The 14,612-nt window shown below is 37.3% G+C and overlaps 2 pseudogenes; both read right to left on the bottom strand.

Annotated features, from left to right (window-relative positions):
- Positions 1-11,647: 11,647 nt before the first annotated feature.
- Positions 11,648-12,680, bottom strand: LOC18445490 (subtilisin-like protease 4 pseudogene; annotated as a pseudogene).
- On the bottom strand, positions 12,678-13,922 carry LOC148780328 (subtilisin-like protease 4 pseudogene; annotated as a pseudogene).
- Between the last annotated feature and the right edge of the window lie 690 nt (positions 13,923-14,612).

Raw genomic sequence — 14,612 nt, forward strand, 5'->3', positions numbered from 1 at the left:
GGATTTTAGTTTGTCACACCAGTGAATATAGCCTTTTTACAGTAAACCATAGATATCTTTTATGTTCTTGTAGTGTGTATATTAACTCCTCATGCTCGTATTATAATTTGTACTCACCTATTTTATTTCCAACCGGTTCTGATCCTGGCATGCTCCCGATATTAAAGGTTCTTGTTTCCTCATATAAAAGGGCTGTCAAATCTTGACAAATACATTGATGGTAAGGGTGTTGATTTCATGGCTCAATAACCTGACCAGATACCATCGAAATAATAAAAAAGAATTAATCATTATTCAAGAACATGGGGACTCTTTGCCAACCAGCATAGAGACAGGATTTAGAGTCCCATGATGTCTGGCTTATAAGGTTAAAATATTGTTTAGGGGGGGATGCATTACTACTATAAACCATCCATCCCAAAGATGGATGTGACTGGTGGTTTTTTCAAAAAAACAAAACAATGGCGGTTTCTTTGAAAATTTAAGACCAATGGTCTAACTATTTCTTTCAGAAAAGTATTAGTTTTAAAAAAATTATTTTTAATATATTAATAAGGGTGTGTTTGTATAGAGCCTACGTTCTAAACAATCAAATTAGAGCTTAACTTCTAATAGTGTCGAGAAATGTAGTTTCAATATTGGAAATCTTTGCGATAGCCTTAAAATATATTTTTATATTTATTTATAAAGTTTAAAGCTTCAAAAATAGTGTAGATCAATAGATCTATGAAAACTTGAAAATTTTGAAAATTGATGGTCCAAAATGCGTTATAGAATACACTATTTCCAAAACTTTCAATCTATTTTTTTTCTCATGTCTATACATCTTGATGTCAAGATGATCAATTTGAAGATATTTAAGCATCAAAACAACCTCTTCTAGTGAAATTTTTGAGGTAGGTTCAAATTTGATTGTTTGGAGCCTCAGCTCTATATAAAATTTTTCCTATTAATAAACTCCATGTTGGTGATTATATGTTCACTTAAATTAGAGCCAAGATCCATTTAAAAAATGGATTATCAAGAGGGGGTACATTTCTATATATGAGTCTGGGAACTCATAAAAATTGTGCCCTTCATCATAATACACACCCACAACTCATTGCTAAAAAAATAATAATCATAATATACATCAATGCTTTAAAATAAATAAATAAATAAATAAATAAATAAACCCATGACTTGTAACCATGGTTAAGAATTCTAAGTGCGATAATAAAGAACATAGAGTTCCATGGGAATTGAGGTCTGTTCGGCTTCAAATTTTAGATATGGCAAACTCACCTATGGTTTCCTATCAACATGTTTATAGGGAGGCCAATGAGGTGGCCGATTCACTTGCAAGATTGGTGTTTATTTGCCGTTTCTTTTGTTGTCCGATAATGTAAATACATAACTGTAATCGTTGTTTATCAATAAAGCTTTGAACATTTCTCAAAAAAATAAATAAATAAATAAATAAATATAACCGCAATAATACCCATTTTTGAAGAAATTTGAACTCTTTGTTCAAATTTGTTCAATCTATTACCAATTTAATCCATGTTGTATGTGACGGGTGTGACTTGATGTGTTTAGACCTAATTTTATCATTGAAAATGGGTTTCAAATTTATTGGGGTATACAAGTTCTCAACGTGGTTAAGCTCTTACAGGCCACGATGATCAAAATTTATTCCAGATCGATGGTTATCAAAGTTTTATGCTTTGATTATGTGATTTAATGATCACAAGAAGTTATTTCCAGTATTTTTATCCCTCATAAGCTTTTGAACTAATGGACCGATTGAGAAGTCCCCTAAACACTGCAAATAGGCCTTTTAATATTCTTTTAGGTATATCCATAATCACTAGGGTGCCAACTGGATGCAATCCAAATAGCAAGAATCTATTTTATAGGAAATTTTTTTCATTAAAAATGTATTTCACAAGAAATATTTTGGTTTGAGACAATTTTTTTTAGGGATACAAATGGGGCTTGGAGGAAATTTGGCCTAGAGGAAATGATCTTTAACAATAAATTAGTTAATATAGTATGTTTACCATCATTAGCATTTATGAGATGTTTGGGATATTTGTAAGTATTGGAGAGGGCAAAGACCTAGGCAAAATTATGCTAGAAAATTGGAAAAATAGGTTGCAAAATGAATTTGAGCAGTAAGAGAAACAACATCGGGTTTCGATGGGGAAACATTTGGTCTAAAATTGAGGATTTGACCAAAGAAGAGATGGAGAAGAACAGTAGAGTTCAAGTGAGTGAGTTTTTTTTTCTTGTTTTTACTAGAGGGAAAATTGTATATGAAACTGCACCCACATGTTTTCTTTTAACATATGGGCCCCAATGAGGAACTCACAATCCAGCTCTCATCTCTTTTCAACCCAAAGAAAGAAATATATGAAAATATGTGCAGCATTTTCAAATTGATGAGGAACTACAACAGTCACAATAATGGTATAATCATTTAAAAGTCAAAAACTTTTTACGCTTATATGAGTTAGTTAAATAAACCAATTTACCAGTAAAATTGTTACTTTTTAAAATCATTTCACTTTTGTAACTCTACAATTATTTTGTGAAAAAGTTGTCCAAACAACCCATATCAATGTTTGCTTTAAGTTCTATGCGAGTAACATATTTTTCATGAAGAATATTATTCCAAGTTTCAGACTTAAAAAAGCAAATGCATTTGCACCTTCAACTTAGACGACTTGAGTAGGACTAAATTACCAAAGTGCCCCCTTGTTTTGGGTTGCATACCTAGAACAAGTTTTTGTTTAGTGAAGGAAACATATGCTTGGTCTAAAGACCAGAAAAAACATGATTATTTAGGTCATTTGCTCAATTGACATATATGGTCCAAACTTTGTGGCAAAAAGTCATGGGACAATTGTTCTTATTTGTAAATTTTACTTGGAAAAGTATATAGCAAGATCATTTATCTTTGATATAAGGTGGTCACAATTAGTCTCGACTATTGGATGTGAAATTAGGTTGTTAAATTTATTGCGTTAATTAAGCTCAAAGTTCAAAAGAAATCTCGAACTTTGTGACACATCCAAGCTATCAGATTTCACATCAATGATTACAAGTAATTATGACCTCATTGTATCTCTTTTCTAACGTATTTTTATGAGAAAATATCTTTATACCCCCTATTTTTAAGTTTTATATCTTCAATAGACCAAAAGTTTTAAAACATATAATGGAAAAAAAAATCTAAAATTTTATATCTTCTAAGCCCTTAGACTACTTTTACCCATTTTAATTATATTTTTTAACCCAAAAAAATATCATAAAGACAATCATTTTTCTTTTTTGACGTCTGGATCCCCCAAAGTTCTCCACTGTGATTCTCCCCAAACACCACCCCCCCCCCCCCCCCCCCCCTGTGATTCTCCCCAAACACCCCCCCCCCCCCCACCCCCCCTCTCTCTCTCTCTCTTTACGTATTAAATCCCCCCAACACTTGTGATTCTCCCCAAACCCCCCCCCCCCCCTCTCTCTCTCTTTCTTTCTCTCTCTCTCTACGTATTAAATCCCCCCAACACATACTCTATCTCAGTATTCTTCCCGACTAAATAGCGTTCAAAGTTTTGCCGGGTCGGTGGCTTCAGGGGCAACTGAGGATTGTTCATCCGTAGCCTTGAGGATTTCAAAATTAAGTAAGTCTGTGATGAAATCAAGGATCGATCCATGTAATTTATTCCTGAAAAGGTTCAGAAGAGTTGATCCATGTAAATTATTCTTGAAAAGGTTCAGAAGAGTGAGGTTGAAAACATGCATTGTTAGAGAGGTAGAGAGAGGGAGTGAGTGGAAGTGTGCTTCTTTCTCTTTCTTGGCATCAGACCTAGTCTCTTTTCGAATCAACAACCCAACAATGTCGATACCCACCTTTGCCTCTTGGAGTCAACCTGGGTGGTCTAGTTCTTTAAAAGCCTGGTGAATACAGTGCCCCCTTAAGAAGCCTTCTTTTAACCCAAATCGATGCCATATGTTGGAAGCTAGATGACTCACCAACACTGAATGGGATAAAGTAGCATAATTTGCTCTCAAATTTGTTTCTTCAAAAAAAGTATGGAATCGTTGGATGTTCCCTTCCAATCCACACACCCCAAAAATAAAAGAAAAAAAGAAAAAGATGTTGGTTGAGGGACTAAAAGTCTTCTTAGTTCATGGGAAACGCTGATCTGGCCTGTCAAAGGTCTTTCTTTCCAAGATTTCAGATAATAAAAACCGTGACCTCCAAGTTTTTGTTTTAGAGAGAGACACAGACTTAGTATTGAGATATGTAAGTATCATATACTACCAATGGGGTTTTTTTAACCCAATCAAAAAATAGCATTAAAGTGATTAAAGCTAGTCTCGGGGGTTAATAGATATAATGCTTAAGATGTTTATGTTCTAAGATATGTTTTAAACTTTTGGGTCTATAAGGATATGAAACTTAAAAATAGGGGGTATGGATATATTTTCCCTATTTCTATTCTATTCTACCATCAATACCATGGCAAGCATATACCACCAAACAAATAAGAGGACGATTACAATCCTACCTAATATGGCGCTAATTTAATGGTGTTAAGGGAAATGACTTGGAATATTAAAAATAATAATGCATTCATACCACCTCTTGAATGAAAGTGAAAGTATCATATACTACCAATGGGATTTGGTTGGAAAAGGGCTGAGGTTGTGGTGATAGCATCCTCATGCCTAGTCACCGCATTGTGGTATCTATTCTTACCATTAATACCTTGAAAAATGTAACTCTTAATCTAGTGAAAAAAACTGATAGGGGACTGTCTTTCCCACTAAATTACCCGAAAAAAATAAATAAATAAATAAATAAATAAATAAATAAATAAAAGGGATTTGGTAACTCAATGTATTGAGTTTATGTATGGGTGTGCTTTGTAGTTCCTAATCAATCTAAAGTACACCTTCAAATAGTATCAAAACATGTTGTTTCGATATCAAGAGTCTTTGTAATGGCCCAAAAATTTATTTTGATCTAGTAATTATAAAAATTTAAAGATTAACAATTAGTTTAGATCGAGCAAATCTATGAACACTTGAAATCTTGAAAATTGACAGCCTTGATAATACACTACAAAATGTACTATTTCCAATACGTGAAATCTAGTTTTTCCCATGTCCATATATCTTGAGGTTGAGATGATTAAATTCAGGGTTTTTAGCATCAAACAACGACTTGTGTATGGGTGTGCTTTGTAGGTTCTAACCAATCAAAGACACACCTTCAAATAGTACCGAAACATGTTGTTTCGATATCAAAAGTCTTGTGATGACCCAAAAATTTATTTTTATCTAGTAATTATAAAAATTTAAAGATTAAAAATTAGTGTAGATCGAGCTAATCTATAAACACTTGAAATCTTGAAAATTGACAGTCTTGATAATACACAACAAGACGACGCACTATTTTCAAGACTTGAAATCTAGTTTTTCCCATGTCTATATATCTTGAGGTTGAGATGATTAAATTGAGGGGTTTTTTAACATCGAAACAACGTCTTATACTGAATTTTTGAGGTGCGCTTTAATTTGATTGTTTAAAACCTCACCTTTTAATAAAGTTTATCCTTTTTGTATTGAGGTTGAAGAGGGCTGGTAAAAGCCCATTGTGTATCTTTCTTTGTATTATACATTAATCACACATCAGTATATTGGCTGCTAACTCGCTTTTAAAAGAGGGATATGAACATATGGTTTTGGTGCATTAGCTTTATGATGAACCTAATCAATGTAGTGCGCTTTCTAAAATCCATCTTAGAGACGCATATTAAATCCATATTTCACAGATTAGTACACTCGACCTCCATGATCATGAACATGAAGATATAGGATTTTGAATGCTAATAAGTACTCTATTTAAGCTATTCTCGGGCTGTTAAATGTATTTATTTATTTAACGATCATCATATATGCATGGTATTTGAGCTGCTAAGTCATAGATCTGAAGTGAAAATGCATTTGTAATAATTTACAATATGTTTTGTTTTTGTTTTGGTAGTTATTTACAATATCTTTTAGATTAAAAAATGGAAATGAATCTAGGTAAAGGGTTACACCAAAAAACTTAACAAGGAGAAAAAGGGCAAGGGTACCAGAGACTCTGGAGCATATTGTTTCTAGTCGTTGTTCATGGTGATTTACTAAGAGACGCAGAGAGAGAACAGGAAGAGCACTCAAAGTTATTCATGTCCTCGTCCTAATCTTAGCGTTTCTTACAGTTACAGTCCCTGAGCTGCGTCCTCCAAAAGATTGGAGGGATTGCATAACTCCAAGGTGGTGCATCATGAGCCCAAAAACTGACCATAAGACAGCTGCTTGGGGCCATACAATTTGGTTGCAAGAAGAGCAAGCTTCCATGCTCCGCCCTCGACGTTTGCCAGAATATCAACCTTACTAGGGCCGCCTCATGTTCCATGAACGAATATTTCCGCGCTAATGGCATTGAAAGTTGCAATTTTGAATCCAGGACCTAGATCTCTAACATTAATCCATGTTAGTGATCTCCGTAAAAACAAAGTTGTGTAATAATCAAAGAAGTGAGAAGGAAATAAATTTGTGTAATAATTGTATAACATGTTGAGTTTTGGCTTACAACTTGTGATTTTTGTTTAAATTTTTTTAATTATTATTATTATTTTTTTAAAATTTGGGTACTATTTGAAGGTGTGCCTTTGATTGGTTCGAACTTAGAACCTAAAAACCACATCGACACATAAACTCTTTACACTTAATTCGGAGTTTGCCAAATTCCATCTGTTGTAAATGATACTTTCACTTTCATTCAATAGGTGGTATGAATGAATTACTATTTTTAATATTCCAAGTTATTTCCCTTAACACAATTAAATTAGCGCCATATTAGGTATGATTGTAATCGCCCTCTGATATGTTTGGTGGTAGAATAGATATACGCTTGCCATGTTATTGATGGTAGAATAGAATAGAAGCACGTTAGGAAAGAGTAAAATAGCTATGAGATATTCTTTTACATTTTATTTTCAAAACCAAGCTTTTTCTAGAAACTCACAAAGGCCATTATGGTAAGGGTGAGGGGTCCTGAGACATTTGTACAGTAAAATTGGCAAATAAGAACACTTGTCCAACCTTGCGCCACAGTTTTTTTGAGTGAATTACGTGCGGTCACAAAAAATAAATTAAATAGGTCAATCTGAAATTTTTTATGTTTTTGAAATTCCCTCTCGGTATCTTCGGACCACATTTTAATTCTTTTTTTTTTTTTGAGTTACTTTGATAATAGGATTGTGCTCTAATGTTTTGGGGCAATACCCAATCGGTCTAATGTTAGCATCATTAGACAGCCTCTGTGGGTCTCTTCAATGAAGTCCGAGATTCGCATCCTCAGACCACAAAGACTGATTTTGTTAAGCATTCAAAAGCGGTTTGAGCTGCCCATTCTCAGACCGCTTTCTCTGGTGCTCTTCAAGACGGTCTAAGATTCGCATCCTTATACCACATTAACTCATTTGTTTGCTAAGAAATAAGGCAGTCCGAGGATGCGAACTTCGGAGTGCCTTTTGGACTAAGCACTTCTCCTCACACTAGAGCCTGCCCTACTAACGATTTTTTTCTAAAACAAATAAATAAATGAAATGGCATATTTAGATTGATGGCAATTTAAAAAAAAAAAACACTGGTTGGCAAACGCATAATTTTCGCCCAAAATTGACCAAAAATAAAAAAACACTAGTGGCAAGGGGCCTTCTTCACATGGCGCTTCTCATGTGCAACTTAAGTACACCCTTGCTCCATCTCGAATGAAGAATCCACGTTACTTCCATCATATATTGATTTTTCATGGACCCGGTTTCTATGCGGCCAAGCGCGCATGTGTAGAAATGCAGATCTTTTAATAAATCTATTTTTGAGATGGATTTTAAGACTTAATTTTTTAAGACATGTAATCTCTAACATGAAGTTCATGAATCTGAAAAAATAAATAAAATTTAAAATTTAAAAATAATAATTTTAGTAAAAAAACATTTGGACTGTTAGTTTCTATTGTTTTTAGATGGAACACCTACATGCATCTATCTTTAAGATGGATGCTTTACACTTTCTGAACCGCATATGTAGAAATACGATCTAGCCTGCATGAAATTGAAAAGACTTTATGATAAAGCATGGTGTATATATTTTTAAAAAAATTCTTTACCCGTACCTCGGCAAGATCACTTACAATGTCTAATTATAATAAAACCACTCTTGAAATAATTAAAATAAAAATAAAATCGATTCTCAATTGCTGCCTTTTCAAATACAATTCTTTATTCAAGAAACAAAAAACATACTTTAATGTTTTATGGGAAGAGAAATAAATATTTAAAAAGGTAAAATTGTCGGAGATTACTTCAACCGGGCTTAGTACACCCCACACCTAGTCTCCTCCTTCTGATGGTGTTCGGGATCTATGATCGGTATGTTGATTTCCCTACTATGACAAAAATCCACTCAATGACTTAATCTTGATCAAGCCTCTTGACTTGATTTTAGATAGATGAGAGATGAATATGAAGAGAGATGAAGAGATCTACTAGCAAGGGATTCCACCCCTTTGCTACCCATAAATAAAGCACCACCTAGGCTTAGGCGTGCCACCGAAAGAGAATTCCCCAAAGAGAAAATACATCCAAGAGAATTCCCCAGATAAAAACTACATCTAATGATAATGGAGAGAGAGATAAATTGGGGCATTCCCCAAAATTGTAATCCAAGGCCCTTTTTAGAAAGAAGTAAATTTTGGGTAGAGAGAGAGAGAATTGTTAAAGAGAGAGAAGAGAGAACGTATCTCATTTTATGAGAGGAAACCTTCTTTTATAAATGTTATAGGCTATAGATTTTGCTTCAATTTGTAGGGTCAAATCTCAACCGTCGTTCTAAAGAGACTTGTGGGGTGAGAGATTTGAGCCATCAATCTCTTTGATCCACCATCAACATTCAAAGAGATGAGCTAGAATCTTATCCTTTATTTTCTAAATCTATTCTCATTCAATAAAAAAAACTTATATTTCAATCTTGATTAAAAGATTTAGTAAACATCTCAAATATTCAACTTTATCACATAAGTTGGTTATAATAAGCCAAGAAAGAGGATAAACATTATTCCTAAGAATATTACGTAAATGGGTAGGGCGTGTCTCCTTTTGGTGGCCACGTGTGGCCCCACTTAATCCACATCTTTTTAAATTTTGGACCCCATATTTTATAGAGGTCCCATATATTTTAGAAAATATTTTATTTCATATTTAGAATTTTTAAATCTTATATTTTATTTAAAATATTAAAAAAATTAATTTCTCTTAATTTATAAATCCAAATGACAAAAATAAAATATCAAAAAATTCACAAAATTTCAAATAAACATTCTAAAAATCACATAACATAAAATTAATTAAAATTAATTAATTTTGATGGGAATCAGATCCGTTAGATCTAGGAAGTTATCAATATATGAGAGCACTCCACCTTCAACTGCGAATCACGATCTGCCTAGCTTCCTCAAACTGACCCAGCAGTTCCCATGACCCACAGTCCACTGCAGGGGCTCATGATTGGACCACCAAAGTCAGCCAATAGACTAGGGGATGCAATCTCAGTTTATGGATTTCAGTTTCTCCCTTAAAGACAAAAAATCATGGTCCTCCAGACCATAATGCAACCATGATTCTATGGTACATAAGGATAATCTCTCCCACATATACACGCTTCACCATCATTAGTGAATCTCAAAACGACTATATATATACATGCCGTGTGATGATATAACGATGAGGTTTTAGCTATATCTCTAAAGGTTATTCTTCACACGCAAGGGTGACACAGTCCCTTGGCTCTCATCTGGGTATACTCTGACCTCATCAAGGGATAACCCACTAAACCCTTCTCGGTAGATGCCTATACCCAAGTAACTTGGGTTTTTCCAAACCTCGGCTGGCCTAACTCGTCGAGCCTAGTCCGAGTATCAGCAAATAACATTTGCTTAGTATGGTCCACAAAAGGACCACACTCCCACTGAATTTATGTTCCAATATATAAAATGGTCATACAAGCTCTCATAAGGCCTTTAAAGGCTACATAAACTCAAAATCTCCCATTTGACCTTTGAAGGCCTTACATTCTCTCTTCCTCACTTTCTCTCATCCCCATATGTCTCTCCTAATAACAATCTCTCTCAATACATTAATCGTGGCTTTCACTATCAATCTTTTTACAAAAGGACTCCTATAAACAACACCTCTTTCTCTTTATTGCTTGGATCTCATCCCGAAAGTGGTCGTAGCCCATCTTTCATATCGCATCGCGAATCACAGACCTATTGTCACAGAAAATCATCATGTATCCTCATTGCATGGGATCGTATCTTCATTGGCTTAAATGACTTCTTCAAACAAGCCGCTTCTTTCTGTATCCATACAACCAGCGCCACACATCTTCATGGGTGAACAACATCATAGTCTGTTGTTCGAGCTGGCCTGTCAAACACTAGGTGTTCCCACTTGAATCACAGACCTATTGTCACAGAAAATCATCATGTATCCTCATTACATGGGATCGTATCTTCATTGGCTTAAATGACTTCTTCAAACAAGCCGCTTCTTTCTGTATCCATACAACCAGCGCCACACATCTTCATGGGTGAACAACATCATAGTCTGTTGTTCCAGCTGGCCTGTCAAACACTAGGTGTTCCCACTTGAATATTTAATTTTATACGCTTAGAGTTATTATAGAATCTTGACTCCTTTTTATATGCATATCGCCGTCGTGTTGTCCTAGAAAATCCTCACTGCCTCACAACACACAAGTTAAAAGTCAAATCGATTAAAAAATTTCTTAATCCATACGGCCTCTTTGGCCGCCAAATAGCATGCCACTGGACAATGCCACCGCATATTGTTTCTTTGATTTCCAAGAAGCTGTTCTCCCTCCAAGCATGAACATGTATTCAGATGGAGATATCACATCATCTGAATCCTTGAGGTAGCTTGCATCTGTATATCTGAATATCCAAACAGCTAAAAAAAACGTGGAACTGTAGCAGCTCCCACTCAATTATTGCACATACAATATATACATTCTCAACATTCTTATATCTATATCATGAGGTAGCCTAGCAAGTCTCATGCAATAAGTAATTCAATGCCCATTAGTTTCACAATATGTAAACCTTTATAAACCATAAAGGTTCAACCACACTGGTCACCTTGGTAATAAATTTATACGAACCAAGTTATCTAATCAATATAACATGTGTTAAGAAAGCCTAGCAAGATGGCTTTCCAACAACATTCCATATGGTTGAAGGTCTTAACTAATTGAGGATTCTAAATAACTACAAACATGAGTCAAGACATATGAGTATTTAAAAATCTATGCATGACAATTTTTCTCTCAATTTTATAAATACCTTGAAAGCATAATGGTTTTCTCCCTTTTAAAAAAAAATTGACTTGATATACACAAACAATGATTAGATAATAGTATGACAGTATTAAATGTGTCTTTGTTTTGTAGATAATAGTATGACAGTAGGACTCTCCCTTGTGAGAGTGGAGGGTTCGAGGCATATGTCTTTGTGACCTATAAGAGGCGCTTATTCTGGTTTGAATGAGACGGCGATGGGGCTCCTCACCTCATACTTGGAGCTCAGGAACCACTTTATATGGCCCTGAGGGACGGCCATAGGCTCATTTCCATGACGGAAGAAAGTTACTTGATACGCTTGCTTCTCTTTTGCCTTAGTAAATGAAAGCCTGCGAGGCTTTACACTCACAGTCACACCATGTGGCTCGACCACCTCCAACTCGTAAGAAGATTTTGCATCCCCCACATTAGTCACTGTTCTCTTAAAGCAAAAGGAAGAAGGTCCAGGAGGTGAGAAAACCACAGAGAAGGATGGGTAGTTGAGATCCCTTTCGGTGATGCTGCTTTGAGCAATTGATCCACCTTCCTGCAATGGTCTTTATTTGTCCTTGGGTGTACCCCAGTCCGCATAAATAAGGGAAATAATCTTCGGCTTAGATGTCATAAACGAGCCCGGGGTTGGTGGCTTTTCTGGGGTTTACATGGCCTGCACCCATGGCGAAGACACTAGCTGGCTTCAAGGTGTAGTCTCTTATGGGCTTCTCCTTGTTATCTAGAACATCAGCTGTAGTCATCATGGCTGACTTTATGGCTGCCAGGGACCAGTCAGGGTGTGCAGCCTTGAGCGGCGCTGCAATGGCGCTAAGACGGGGGGCGGACATTGACGTGCCAGAAAGGAAGTTGAAGATTTCTCTCCGGTAAGATGCAGGGACTCCTGTTGGGAAGTTCCAGCCGGCAAGGATGCTCACACCCGGACCAACAATGTCAGGCTTTAGGATTCGAGGGTCATACGGGTTAGGCCCTCTCCAAGAGAACCTCGCCACAACTGGGGCCACTGCCTCCCCAAGCACAGTCCCTTTGAACGGGATCGCCGCTTTCAGGTGTCGGGTCGAGTTTATGTAAGCCTTTATCCTAGTGCCATCGTAAAAAATTACTTTGGATACGGGCAATACATCGACTTCTGGCAAAACTTGGAAGGCATCTGTTTCCGGATTCACAAGTATCATTGCTGCACCACCAGCTTTTAAAACAGAGTCTCCCATTAACACTCCCAATACGGCATCCCCCTCGCATAACACCGCCTTACCAGCAACGGAAGCTTGCTTAGGTTCCCTGTACAGTAAGGTTCTGAGATGGGGATAACTAGAGGTAATGGCACAGGCCTCAAGCTTTTTGGTTGGAATAGGTACTTCCCAACAAATATTTCACCATTGCCGAGCTGGGTGTCGGATCGGAGCTCCCGGTCCAGTGTCCTGGCGCCCACTGTTAACATCCAAGTTGCTGAATTTCTAACGGTGGACATCATAGGCCCCTTGTTCCCGGCCGAGCTGCTCACGAAGATGCCGTTTTCCATGGCCCTAAACGCTCCAATGGCAATTGTGTCACTGTAGATGTTTCCAGATGGGCTGCTAAGTGATATTGAAAGAACATCGACACCATCCTTGATTGCCTGATCAATCCTGGCCAAGATATCTGAATCCACACAACCACTGAAGCACACCTTATAGACTGCAATGTGAGCATGGGGAGCCATGCCCGCCGCTGTGCCCTTAGCTAAGCCCATGAATTCGGACCCAGCCATGAACCTCCCGGCGGCTGTTGTGGCCGTGTGCGTGCCATGTCCATTACCATCTCGTGGTGAGTCTGTGACACCAGCTCCCTTGAGGAAGACTTGGGCACCTATTAGCTTCTTGTTGCAATGTGATGAGTTGAAGTCAGGGCCGGCATCCACGCACAACCATTTCCACCTCTTAGGCGGCGGAGGAATCCCTGTGTCATTCAGAGATGGGTGCTCTGGATATATGCCTCTCATCCAAAACACCAATGATTATGCCCTTGCCGAATCCAGTGTCAGGCCACACGCCCTGTTTGGGACTGAGGCCTAGGAATGGAGCGCGCGTTGTTTGCTGGGTGTGGATCCCATCTAGATAGGCAAGCAAGAAGCCCTCTTTTGTTTTCACAATTCTACTTCCGAAGGGGTGAGCGATGCTGCAAAGCCATCGATCACATGGTTATACACATAGATCATTCCCGATTCGGATTCACTTGCAGCAATGGAATCCGGTAAGAACGACTGGTACCAAATTCTTCGATGCGCCATGTACCTCGCCACTGCCATTCTTGGCTGACTTACATGAATTACAGAAGTCCTCAGCTGGTTTTCCATGTCCTGAGCAATTGGCTGAGCCAGACCCAACTCAGATACCAAAACCATGGCGCACACTATCATAAAGAAGATGGAATTGCACCCATCTACCAATCTTGCATGATCTTTTTGCCCCATATTCCTCCTCCTCCCCACAACCTCCTCCTTCTCTAAAAGCAATACAGATATTCATGACTGAAAGGATAGAACAATATATGGAAGGATCTTAAAACCAAGGCAAAAGGAATAATATTTAGGAGGAGCACAAAACAAAGGACAGAAGGTGTACCCAAATTTGGAGACTCCAAAAGAGATTATTCGTATGGATTCTGCGTATAAGTCACGATTTTCCAACATCTTGGTTCTCTATAAGGCAGTTTTTTTAATTAATTTACGAACGGCCCCTAGAAAACAGGCAAAGTATAAAATGCTCTGTTTATATCCCAAAATCACAAAGAACGTCGGTCAAAGCACCATTTTTTCTTTTTCTTTTTTTCGAAATTGCCCGTCGGTCCGAGGATGTCAACCTCGGACTGCCTCCTCTTGGTGTAATGCGAATAACGCAGAGGTTGGCATCCTCGGATCGCTTCAAACTTCATTTGCGGTACGAGGTTGGAATCCTTGGACCGCCTTGTGAACTTTATTTCCAGTTCGAGGATGCTGACCTTGAACCGCCTCCTGGTGTAACGTGAACAACACGGTCCGAGGTCCACATCCTTGGACCGCCTCCTGGTGTAACGTAAATAATGCGGTTTAAGGTTCACAACCTCGGAGAGCTTATAACTTCATTTGCGATCCGAGGTTGGCATCTTTGGACTGCTTGAAACTT

This window comes from Amborella trichopoda, chromosome 9 (genome assembly GCF_054954075.1).
Source record: "Amborella trichopoda isolate Santa Cruz 75 chromosome 9, AtrichopodaSantaCruz75HAP2 v2.0, whole genome shotgun sequence".
Classification (NCBI taxonomy): Eukaryota; Viridiplantae; Streptophyta; class Magnoliopsida; order Amborellales; family Amborellaceae; genus Amborella; species Amborella trichopoda.